Genomic DNA, 13,797 nt, shown 5'->3' on the forward strand with positions numbered 1-13,797 from the left:
GCCCACCACATCGGTATTGTTGACACGTGTAGAATTACCAATTTGCTATGCATATTGTCCAAGGCTGGTTTGTTATTTCTTGGTAGCGTTGCAGCTCTCATCTGAAGAGCGTGTGGGGTCACTGATATGGCTGATGCTAGAAGACCCAATAACCAGAAAAGCGGGGTGGGGGGCAGAGATAATTGACTGTTGTGGGGACTGCAGAATTTTAGACAATTTTATTTTATAAACCTTTCTTCTGGGGGAAAGGCTTTTCCTACAGTCAAGTTTAACGTGGCCCCTATGAAAACAATCCTTTTAGCTGGATTTAGGATAATTTTTTCCCAATTTATGCATAATCCCAGACAGGCAAAAAGTAAACATTTGTTCCACAAAACAGGACATCTTCCCTCTATTACAATTTTATTAACCAATCCTAGGTAAGGATATACACAAATCCCGTTTTCTCAGATATGCTGCCACCACACAAAGGCATTTTGTAAACACCCTCAGGACACCTTGAGACAAGTCACTTAATTGCTGTGGGGATACCTTTTACGTTCCTCACAGGCAGGAGCGGCTCCAGGCACCAGCACAGCAAGCACGTGCCTGGGGCGGCAAGCTGCGGGGGGCGGCCTGCTGGTCGCTGTGAGGGTGGCAGTCAGGCAGCCTTCGGCGGCGTGCCTGCGGGAGGTCTGCCGGTCCCGTGGTTTCGGCGGCAATTCGGCAGCGGGTACACCGAAGCTGCGGGACTGGCAGATCACCCGCAGAAATGCCGCCGAATCCGCGTGACTGCGGACCGCCCGCAGGCATGCCGCTGAAGGCCGCCTGACTCCCGTGCAGGGGCGGCAAAAAACATAGAACCGCACCTGCTCACAGGAGATTAAATTAAGTGATTTTCACATGAAAAGTATAATTTACCAATGTCTAAGAGTCAGTGATAGGTGCCATAGTGATATGCCTTTTTTTGGAGCCAGCATATAGAAGTAACTGCAGGGATTTCTTTTAAATAAAGCGGTACATGTCCTGAAGAATTGCACTACCCAAACATTTGCCTCTTACTGTTTTCTTGTTTTAAATAGTGAACCTTTTTGCTAAAGGAGAACGTTTGCCCTTGAAAGCAAAGCAAATTCATCCTTGGCATAGCTACCCTGAAGCCACCACAGCCTCTTATGCTTACTTGTGAGTCTGATTCTGTTCTCATTTACCCCAGGTGCTAAGAAGTAACTCCACCAATGTAAACGGAGTTATACTTACATAGGGGGAGCTTTTCTAAAGAGCCTAAACGATTTAGGAGCACAAGTCCTATTGACTTTCAGTGAGACTTATGTTCCTAAATTTCTTAGGAGATTTTATATCTTCCCTTTAAAATGAGATCAGAACCAACCCTTTTTTGTTTTTGTTGCCTGGCAAACAATTATATATATTTTTAAAAGTAGTTATAAACACCTGTTTACTGATCAATTATATTTTAGCTATTTAAATTAGTATTTTTATAGTGAGATTCATGTATCTGAATGGTAACAGAGGGTTAAATGCTAATATTACAGGCAATCTACTTTCTGAAGAGTTCAAATAACCAAACATGTGTAGTCAATTTAAGGACTTGTATCAGAAAACAATAACACCGAAAAATGACGCTCAACTCATGAGAACTGGAGCATGCAGTCCCCACTTGGAACTCATTAGCATATTTGCTCTGTCTATTTGTCAACAGAAATATGAACTGCATGTCAATGGCTCAAAAAAAGATTCCAAAAGGAAATGCTGACTGCAGACACTCAACTACTGTGTCCTGGCACATGTACCACTTCCAACCATTCAATATATCACATTGCATTGTGACTTTGAAGGCAGGAATTCTTAACTGCAGTCTCTTTCTCCTTTATTTTCTTATAAATATAGTTAAGATCAAGCAAAAAAAGAACCCCCCCCCCCCCATGGGAGTGTATAACGGGGGGCACTCACCTCTTGAGCACCTGCTGCATGCTGTATTGCAGTCCTTTTCTCTGTCTTGGCACCCCCTGTAGGTTATTGACCTTGGTTGATGGGTCTTCAGTGGCTCGGCCCTCCAGCCAGGTCACAGTAAAAAATGAACCGCCTCTGGGGTAGCAAATAGGGTTGTCAGCCTAATGGCACAAAACTGAACACCTCTGTCCCACCCCCTGCCCCATCCCCTTCTCTGAGCCCCCCACCCCCTCCTTCCCTTACTTTCACTGGGCTGGGGCAAGGGGTTCGGATGCGGCGGGGTTGAGGGCTCTAGCTGGAGGTGCAGGCTCTGGGATGGGGCCAGAAATGAGGGGTTCAGGGTGCAGGAGGGGTTTAACGCAATGGGACTACTCATGTGAGTGAGGATTGCAGAATCCAGTAGCTGTGGGGCTAGGGGGTGTCGATCGTCCTTCAAATAGCCGATGCCTCAAAACATGTTTTATTTGGTTGTTTTGTTGTTGCTGTTTTTCAAATACCAGGGAAGGGATATTTGGCTATGGCCTACATACAGGTATCTGGGCCTGGGCCCGTTCAGCAGCTGCTCTTACTGAAGAGCTCTGTTCTTTGCTCATACACGTGGCCAAGCTTTTGAAAAATGAGTTGTTTTGGGTGCCTAATTTGACACACCTTAAAGCAACCAGATTTTCAGCGGCCGCATGTTTAGCTCTCTCTGAAAATCAGGCTCCTGATTGTTAGGCAGGGTCAGAATTGGATCAGGCTCTGAACTGAAAGCTGATCTGTTGCATCTCCCCTCCCCCCTCCTCGAACTAATAGTCTGTCCCCTGGGTATGCGATCAGCTCCTTCCACTAGGGCAGCAAACTGCCCATTTAATTATCTCCCTTTTATCACACTGACATTTGTTTCCTTTTTCATCAGCCTATGATGAAGCCATGGAACAAGCTCAGAAAATACAGAGGGCTTTTAAATGAGCCAAGCGAGCTACTCTTAACAATAATGATAATATTGCCAATAAAACCATAAGTGAGCATCAGCATGAGCTATTAGCTGCTGTGGATGTTTCTACTTTAAAAATGAAATAGCTGAATGCAGAATCCCCCTGTCCCCCAACTCCTCCCAATGAATGACAGTTGGCAGGTTGCTTGGCTTACCAAAGGACAAGCATATTTCTGTCCTATCTGTCAAACTGCTTTTCTCAATCCTGGTCCTCTAAGGACAAAATCCTGCAGGATACAGAATGTAGTGTTAGTTGTTTAAAGCAGCCATTTGGGTGTCTTATGGGAGAATATAAATGCTCTAAGCTAGCAGGAAATACTCACCTATGCCCTAGTGTGCCGTATCTATGTGCATCAGATACTGCACCCTCAACTCCCATAGAGACAGTGCAAATTCAGGACGTTTAGCTCCACAGAGGATCAGTCCCTAAATAGCCAAGGAGCCAGGGTTTTGTTCCTTTCATTGGACAAGCTATCAGCTCAGACTGAGTGCCAGCATGCTTCTTCCTAGACTCTTACAGGTACAGCCATTGCCAGGGCCTAGGAGATCATGGCTGCCGAAAGAAAGAGAAATGGGAAATACTAAGTGTCAGCACAGGAACTCAGACACTTATGGTTGGCCATGCCTGAATAACATACCATCCATATCCAATCATTTGTAGAGATAAATTAAGTAAGATGAGCTGCTTACTGAAGTTTTAAGCTTCAGATCAATGTTATTTCTTTCCAAGACCTGAGAGAGTGACTTTTGCATTTTTTTCCCCTCAAGTGTTTGCAGTGATGTGCTTCACTTGCTGCACAGAATTTAGGCCAGAATTTTCCAGGGGTGGATGCTTAAAGTTAGACACCTAAAGCCATGCTCAGGCACCTAAATAAACAGCTACTGGTACTAACTACCAGTTAGAGCAGATGAACCACTGGTTTTATCCAGTATGGCTACTTTCATGTTTTTGTGATTTTCAGAGGTGCCAAACACCTACAGTTCTCACTATAATCAAAATCAGTGGATGTGGTGAGTATTCAGCACCTCTGAAAATCAGAGCACTTTGAGACCCTAAACATGAATTTAAGTGCATAGCTTTTGGGGCCCCCATCTAAAAAAAATCTGACAAATAACTGGCACAAGGATTATATTCCCGTTTCTTTAATTTCAAGTCACCAGAAAATAATGGTTAAAGAATGTCCTAATTTGTGCAGAGCTATTCATCTGAATTAATATCTTCAATTATACATGCTAAGATAATGGCAACCAAAGCTTATGTTTTAGGTGAGAATTCACCTACACCCTACCCAACCAATGTACATGACTACACCACTGGCAGAAAGCTTCCTACATTACCTGCCATTTTCAGCTATTGGCCCCTGCTGGAAACAGAAGAGACGGTTCAATGAACCAATGGTTGATTCAGCATGGCAAGTCCAATGTTGTTCTATTAAAAGCCCAGTAGAGCAGCTCCAAAAGAATGACAACTGACTTCCAGTTCCAACCCTTGTGTTGGTGGAAAGGGAAAAAGACTGATGGTGAAATCCTGACCGCGTTGAAGTCAATGGCAAAGCCCCTATTGTCTTCAGTGGGGCCAGGATTTCACCCAGAGTCTTTTGGAAGAATGGAGCCAGCCAAGGGACACACAAAGACACACACTTTGTACAACATGTAGTTGCTGGAACAATGGCTATGGAATTGGCTCAGTCAGGAAGCCTACCACCTTGTCTTCAGATCAGGAAGTGAGAACAGTAGGTAAGAAGCAATTACACACAAAGCTAAGGACAATTTAATGAAAATGCAGTTCTGTTAAACATCCCTTTGCTTGGGAATGCAACTGGGTTTGCAATGTCTCTATGTTTTGTATTATTTGTCACCCTAAGAATAATAATTCATCCCATGGAAACTGCATGGGGACTATTAGGAAGGCAGAAGGGAATACCACCAGTTAGAATTTGGCCAGGTCACCAGAGTTAATCATCTCTACTCTTCTTAAAAGTACCAGAGAACTTTTAATGGTCGTGAATTATCAGGTCCTTGATTTTCTATCTGACTCAAGCTAGCGCTGGCCCCTGATCAGTGTGTTGGGACTTTGTCTCACCACTGACTCAGAGGAGGCGGTCACCTATTGAGTCATCAACATAGCTTCCTCCAGCACCAGGGTTTCCCATGAAGGTCTCCCATCCAAGAACCGAGTTGTCCCATGTTTGACATGAATAGCCTGTGACACAATGACAGCACAAGGTGACAGGTGCACACTCCAAAGCCACAAGAACAGTGTTCTATTTTCAGTACCATTCCCTTCTTCCTAAAGATGGGGGGGGGCTGCTCTGGGAAAACAAATACAGGAAAGCTCCATGCTATCATAGTCTGTGCGCTGGATTCTCTTATACTGTTTGTGCTCATAAGTCATCTTCCTTTTTACCCTTCCATGGAGTAGCAGGGGAAAGTGACATGCTCCCTGCACCCAGCTGATCCTGGCTGCTAGAACAGCGTCTGTTGACTATTAGCACACTTTTTCGGTGGGGACTGGGTTGATGCCCAGAACTTAGGGGGAGTTTTAAGCCACCTGTGCCCCACTTTCCTCTATATTTCTGCTAAACACAGTTAAGCCACTCTGTGTATCTGTAAGAGAAGAAATGTCACATTGTATCAATTTAGCAAATTTTCCTATCCAGTCATTTGAATGGTGCATTATCTATGACATACTATGAAAATCTTATATTTCTGGATGTCTCTAAACAAATAAATCTAGCACCTGCCTCCAATAATAGGGTGTGATGGGGGGAAAATGCTAGCATAGAGAGGCTATCGTTATCCTATCAGTTTGGGGTTATGTTATGGAATGAAAGAGACGTAGTTGCATTGACTGGAACGATCACTAATGGAGGTTATATCTAAATAAAAACCATGAATATCACAGTGATTGGAGTATAAAAAACAACTCATCTTTGAAAAAGGCACCACTTTGGGAAAATAGGAATGAGAGACTATTCTTAGCCTAGTATTGTAATTAGTGCCCGATTCTGATCTCTTGCTATTTTTACTTTGGGGTTAACTTCATTGATTTGCTCCTAATTTACTCTGGTGCGAGGATTACCTGCATCAGAACTATTCATTTATTTGTAATCCTGGACTGCAATTTATTTGTGCAATTCCTAAAATGAGGAAGCCGCAAAAGTATTCAAGCTGCAGACTGTCAATAGTGCATAGTACTGGATTTAATAAATGATAAATCAAGCCTTCAGAACATGTATAAGGAGGGGAAAATACAGTTCCTTGATGGGAAGTTAGTGAGCATTTACAGTGGGTAGCAAAAGAAGGGCATAGAAAAAACAAAGGGATTTATGTGTAAAGAACGATGTAGAAAGATGGTTTGATTGCCAATGAAACCCATAGAGGCAAGGAGGAAAAAATGATCTGGGTAAATTCATTTGGACTCTGACCCACGGATGGTTCTTAAATTTGAAAAAGTGTGTGTGATATTTTGGCACCAAGGACTAAATTTTCAAAAGATGCCTCTAGTTTTGGGTTCCTCCATTTTAGTAACTTCCTGAGTTTAATGAATAAAAATAGAAATTCTGTTTAGTTACAGATGGAAATTTCTTCAGGTGGTATAAAGCATATCCTATCCCAGTATAGTTAACCACAGTGAGTTATTCTGTAAAATATGTATTGGCGAACCCCACTGTCACAGAATCCGAGTCTGGCCGAAGTTAGTGGTACACTAGAAATCCACAGTAGTCACACATTGCCCGTCTAACAGTAGAGTTGCCCCATATGTGTTGGGGATGGAAAGGACTTATTAGGCCATTTGGTACATTCCTGTTCGGTTTGTTACCTACAGTACATTTTTAAAGAAGATACTTAATTGAACACCTGCCTACGCTGTGATTTTATTGCTGCAGCCTTCTCCTTCCTACTGTTTGTCACCTCCACTTATGCTCTGGCTACATTTAGATTATGAACTCTTTGGGGAAGAGACTTGTTTTTCTCCTGGTATTGTAAACTGCACAGTACGTGTTTCTCCACTGTAAAAACAGTAAGGTTACGACAAGAAACGATCATATTGGGATTTCTCTGTCTTTCCATGGCAGAGTACTCCACAGGGAAACAGGTGTCACTGTTTGTAAGTATTTCCTGATCATCTTAACTAGAGCTGACTCAGGAAGCCATTTGCAGCACACAACAGCAACTTTACTGAACTTTTGAACTAATGAACAATGCTGCATATAATTCATGCCAGTATATGGCACTCTTCATATTAATCAGCTATCTCCATATACACATGTATACTGATACTTTATATAGCACTTCCATAACACGTTTCTTATGCTTAATTTCATTCCATGACTTAAGTCTATCAAATCTATATAGGTTATTATACCGCAGCCATTGATGTGATATCTGAACACATAGTTGTACCTTCCTGGACCATCTAAACAATTCAACAGCTGCGGAAGAGTAAACAAATGACCTACAGCACATAGACATATCTTCTGTTTTTGTTTCACGTTCTCTGGTCAGCTCTAAGACTGCGGAGGTTGGGGGGGGAGAGGGGGTTAGGAATCAAATCAAACCACACCTGCAGCAACTTGACAGGCAGCGTCTCCGTGGCATTTTAGAGCAGTCCCCACGCTTCTTTCAGCTGAAGTATTTTCTGTCATAGAGAGCGGCTGCAAATACCAAACACCCTGGCTCCTTTTCTAAAAGCTGTTCTTGGAAGCTGCTTTTACGAACAGTACTAGCTGGAATAGTTTCCAGATTAACTACAAAGCTACAATAGCACAGTCTCCCCTCATACCCACCTCCAACACACATTTTTAACTCCATAATTGTTTGTTTTAAGATCCCCCCCTGGCAACATGACTGACCATCTGTGCAAAAAGGATTTTGCGAAGAATTTCTTTGAATATAAAAGTTTCAAATCTGGGTTTATAGAGATACAAACATAAGAAAATCGTCAGTGAGACTTAAAAATATTACCTAATGATAATACAGGTATTAATCCAAGTATAAAGGGGGGAGAAATCCTGGTAGAAATTGGCAGAGGCCTTTTGGCTTGTGAAGCACGCATAGAGCACTTGCTATGACCATATGCACAGCAAAAGGCCAAACTTTTCAGAAGCCATAGTTGTAGACCAGGACTAGGTCATTCCTAACCCTATTTAAAGAGCTCCTAGTGAGGCCAGCACTGGCTATAGCTATCCTGAAGTATGGCAGGATGGTTGGCATATTCATTTGCAATTTCCAGGATATACAACTATTTCATAATGGAGCTATGAATGCAGGACCTGGCATGAAAAGCTTGGGCATGCTTGCATGTACAGAATGTTCATTGGATGATGTTGTGGTTAAGGCATGGAAATAGGGGTTAGAAGATCTGTGCTTACTAACTATACACCAGGGATCGGCAACCTTTGGCACGCGGCCCATCAGGGAAATCCGCTGGCGGGCCAGGACGGTTTGTTTACCTGCAGCGTCCGCAGGTTCGGCCGATCGCAGCTCCCACTGGCCGCGGTTCGCCGTTCCCACCAATGGGGGCTGCAACTCCAACACCACAATGTAAATTCCCCTTCCCTCTTTGGGCCCTACATGATCTGGCATGTTGGTGAAAGGAGGATAAGTTAGACGCTGTCAGGCCCCCAGAAAGCATCTCTATGTATGGGCACTTGCGGCCACAGAAGACTCTGGAATACCAGCTGGGCTAATAACTGTCTTTAAAATCCCCCAAGCTTGACATCACAATGGCATCCAGGGAGGTGTTAAGGAATTATTTGAGAATGAGATTGGAAGCCCAACCAAACAGCCAAACCAGTTGCCATGTCAGTTTATTAAATCAATCTTCATTAAATGCACTCCCTTTAACCAGAAGGGACACAAGCCAAACAGCGTCTTTGATACAGAGACCGACTCTGGCAGTTGTTTTCAACCAATGCTACAAAGGCAAAGCACCTCACCCTCTCCAGGTTGACAGACCACACCCCTTTTCTCCCGTCAGAACTTAAAAAAACAACCCAGACATTAACAAAACCTGAGGTACTAGAAATGGTGCTGTTCTGCCTGACATTTTCTATAAATCAACCGTTTCTGGCTACATCCTTCCCTTTCAAACTAGTGGACTATAAGCTCCCAGACATATCTTTAGCCCCACACTTGGATTGAAAAATATAGCAACTTTTCTCCTTACCCTACCCCCTTCCTCCAGTTTGTGAGGGGAAGACAGTTTATAGTTGACCGAATACTCTGGCAAGAAAAAGTGAGAGAGGTGGTGGCTGGCCAGCTTCAGGAAAAAAAAAAAAAAAGAGCAAAATGAAAAGCCATTAAGTCAGAAAGCCAGGTGCTTCTCACCCCCAGAAGTTGTAAATCAGCCATCTCCTTATACAGCCACACCCTTGACCACAATTCATGCCCCCTTATTCTCTGAGGGGACACATCCCCTTTCCCTAAATAAAGGGGCATAAATCGCTCCTGTTGGAACAACCCCTCACTCACTGTTCTCCATTCGCAGAGACCCCTTAGAAAACACAAAGTAAATCACAAAAAAATCACCTTTGTTTTAACCCAAACATCAGTTGCCCTAGGAAGGGACACTGTTTACCTCCTTTGGATCTGAATCCAGACTCTCTCAAGTAGAGGGAGTATTTGTGTCTGCGGTTTTGGCTCAGTCCTTTCTCTAGTAAGATTATTGTAACGAATGAACACGAACCTGAGAATGGTAAATTACAAACTAATGATGATGTTATACCACATATTAAAACCTTTCAAAAACATTTTAAAATATGACTAACAGGTCATTAACACATAACCACAGATGTTCAGGTCATTGTAATCATAAACACTCAGCCACTGCAGGGCAAAACTCTACTCTCAACTCCAAAAGGCCATTTAAGGTAGTGGATGAGTAAAATGAAATGAAGTCAAAGCTCCTCACGGAACCTTCCATGGCTTAACTCAGCAAGTGGTTCTCTAGAGAGCCTATCACAAGATAAAAGATTTCCTCATTACACCCAGAACTTCAAGCACTACTTGTGTTACAGACCTTGAGATCAAGACCCCATTGTGCCAGGTGCTGTACAGACATGAAAGGGACAGTCTCTACTCCCAAGAGCTTAAATAGACAACATAGACAAACAGTGGGAGGGAAAACAGAGGTGAAGTGACTTGCCTAAGGCCACGCCACAGGTCAGTGGCAGAGCCGGGACTGGAATCCCAGTGTCCTGGCTCCCACTCTAGTCCCCAGCCACTGGATCACACTGCCTCTCTTACTATATGACCCTCAGAAGAATCTTTTTTTCTACAAGGGGCACATTCTCAGCATAGATTGAGTAGAAGGACCCTGAGTAGCTTTCAGTGACCCCTCAGCTGATTTGTACCGGCAGTGGTGGGATCTGAAGAAAGTCCTGACCAGCTCTCCTTAGCCTAATGAAGTTCTGTGATGTGAAGCCACGAACGGAGTGTGAACTGCAGGGAGAAGTGAAAGATAAGCAGTCCCAGAAAAGAAAAATCATCCTTTTTAATTCAGAAAGCATTTCTACGAGGAAAGCAATATGCTGCCACTAACACTGCATACTCCACACAAAAAGAATTGTCTTTGGCTTACATAATTCACCACCTTCAGGATAAAAAACATGTCTTCTCTCTTCATCACAGCTTTCTTTTGATAATTTATTAATAAAGGATTACAGGGGAAAAAACCCTACCCCTCCAATAAAATTCGGAAAATGTCCATCAGCTGTGTCCACTAGTATAGTAGTGAGTTTTGTGTTGAGCCTAAGGGTACGTCCAGACTACCCGCCATACCGGCAGGTAGCGATCAATTTATCGGAGATCAATATATCGCATCTCGGTAAGACGCGATATATCGATCCCTGAACGCGCTCCCCGTCAACTCCAGAACTCCACCAAAGTGAGCGGTGGTAGCAGAGTCAACGGGGGAACCGTGGCCGTCGATCCCGCACCGTGAGGACCCAAGGTAAATCGATCTAAGATACTTAGACTTCAGCTACGCTAGTCACGTACCTGAAGTTGCGTAACTTAGATCGACACCCCTTCCCCTCCAGTGTAGACTAGCCCTAAGGAAGTTAGGTGCTCAGCTCTCATTGGGAGTTGAGCCCTCTGGAACTCTCAGCCCAATCTTTATCTAGAATGTTGCACCAATTCAAAAAAGCCAGGATTGCTAGTTCCTAGTGGACATATGCTTAGATTAAAAGACCCCAGGAGTGCAACTATCACAATTTTCATCCATGATGTTAGTCTCAGCAGAGAGGTAGGGGACTGAATAGGCATGGAAACTAAGCTCTGTTCTCTCCACTTCTCCTGAAAAGAGGGAGGCATACAGGCAAAGCTGTATGGAGAAGCTCAGTCTGGCTGCCCATGCTGAGAGCACTTCAATCCCCAGAACTGTTACTGATACTGAAGTATAGATTTGTCTAACAATCTCCTTCCCATTAGGGTGTGTGTGGCACCCATCAACATTACTTTTCAATCCATCTGGCATCTACATTTACTGCATTTGAGCTCTGGTCTCATAACACCAAAAATCAAACACATGATACTGTAGCAGGATCTCAGCCACACTCCATGAACAACATCCAAAAACAAAGCGGGTAAAGTTTTACTGTTCGCTGATGGATGTAAGAGGTGTCACCTCCATGAAACTAATGGCATTAGATCACCAGGGAGTTGAATTGATTCTCTCTCTTCTGGGGATATTCAGTTTTTCTTACATCTACCTATAGAAAACCCCATGCCATCAGCAACTGGGAAAGGCTCTCCCTAACAAAAGCATCAGTTGGATTAGAGAAATTCTCCCCTGCTGAGCCTCTGGGTAGAGCGGTCAGCCCTTGAGGAGGCAACTGTTGCAGGCCTGCCAAGCCAACCAGAGAGAAAGGTGAAAAGACGTAAGGGCTGAATGGTGACAGCTGAGTAACAATCCTCTTTTCACTGCAGATTATCAACATTGTGATGTGTTTCCTGTAACACTGCCACAAGAATGTGCTGCTCCATGCAGTATTCTGGCAGGAGAACGAAGACTCAGGTGGCTGCACCAGTAAGCAGCTCCAATATAGATGCTCTATCTCAGGGGTTCTCAAACTGGGGGTCGGGACCCCTCAGGGGGTCGTGAGATTATGTGGGGGGTCGCGAGCTGTCAGCCTCCACCCCAAACCCCGCTTTGCCTCCAGCATTTATAATGGTGTTAAATATACAAAAAGGTATTTTTAATGTATAAGGGGGTGGCACTCAGAGGCTTGCTATGTGAAAGGGGTCACCAGTACAAAAGTTTGAGAAACACTGCTCTATCTCCAAGGCCAAGACCAGTGGATTCTGCTTTCTATCCTGACTACAACTACTATTAGCACATTACTGTACATTGACACTATCGGGAGCAGTCATTCTACTTCACCATAAGCAGAGTTCTTTCAAGCAGGTTCTACTCCACCTCAGGAGAAGTCCCTGCTCCTTATTGCTAAAGTTCTTCAGAACAAAAGCGAGACCCCAAACCTTATGAAAAAGGTAATGGAAAATATTTGATGAGGAAGGGAAGAAGCTTCTAGAATTGGGAGCAAGGCCAAATTTCTCTCAAGTGATGGAAGAGACCTATCTGAAATATTGTTTGTATGGAATTTTGTTTGTTTTTAAATGAACATTTGGGTTTTTTCGCTCCACAATGTGCTTGATGCAATATAAGATAGAGCTAAAGACTGTCTGCTCCAAAGAGCTCAGAATCTAATAGATTAAGAAGCAACTAATGTTGTAAAATACCCTGCACCTCCTCCCTTCCCTGCTCCTTGTGATGTTTTAAAGAGATGTAGCTGTAGTAAATACAAATATAATCCAGCATTCCACATACCTGTGACTCACTGCTTCGCCCAAAATGGCCCAGGAAAAGGGTATTGGGCTACTGAAACTTTCACCTCTAGTCATCAATTCAATTCCAATCCAATGACTAGGAAAAAGCATTACCTCTCTGAGGGGCTTTTGGAGGTCTCGGCCCATTTTCCAATACACAGGTGTCCACATCATAAAATCACCACCACAACTATCAACTTCGGCCACGAAGCCAGGACTTAATCGTCATGGTATAAACTACCCTCTCACACGTAGAGGAGCTGGCAGTCCCTGCAGGACAACATGAGAAATCTTGCACTGCAACCAGTGCTCCAGGGTCTGCACTGGCTGCCAATCAGTTTCTAGCTGGAGTTCAAGATGTTGGTTAGCCTATAAAGCTCTAAATGGTCTGGGACCTGGCTGCCTGAGAGATCACTTCTGCCACTATGTCAGACCAAAACAAGAGAGCTGGTCGAACTGGAGTCCCTTTGGTATAGAAGGGAATGGGGAAAAGTGAAAAGTGTTCTCAGGATGGGAACCTGCTCCCCTCCCCCCTTGGGTCTCACAAAGCCTGGATTTATTAACCTTCAGGGCATGCTGCAAGAAGCATCATTTTTCCCAGGCACTTTGTAAGGGGGCAGGCTGAGAGATGGAAGGATTTTATTGTCATTGTGCCTGCTGTGGGGGGATTTTGCTATGACTATGTCTGCAGGGGCACATTTGTATTTGGATATGGGCTGTTGGCATGAGATGAACATGTTAAGAGTGCTCAGAACGTGGGAATGAATCTCTTGCTTAGGTTTTATGGATCTAAGTAAATAAATAAAATAAGAATCTTGCCTGTCTTGTACCTGTTCCATGGAGAAAGAACACTAGACTCCGGGGCTGTCTACTCAGCAAGCGTCACACGTACTAAATGCACTATGAAATAATAATAATAATAAATAGCAGGACTATCCCAGCCAGTTTAATAAATGCAAACATGTATAAAGGGCTGTCTCAAGAATTAAAATCGCTTCTAGGCATTGTTTGCAGAAAGACAAACTGAAAACAGCTGACTG

Source organism: Malaclemys terrapin, chromosome 5 (genome assembly GCF_027887155.1).
Source record: "Malaclemys terrapin pileata isolate rMalTer1 chromosome 5, rMalTer1.hap1, whole genome shotgun sequence".
Taxonomy (NCBI): domain Eukaryota; kingdom Metazoa; phylum Chordata; order Testudines; family Emydidae; genus Malaclemys; species Malaclemys terrapin.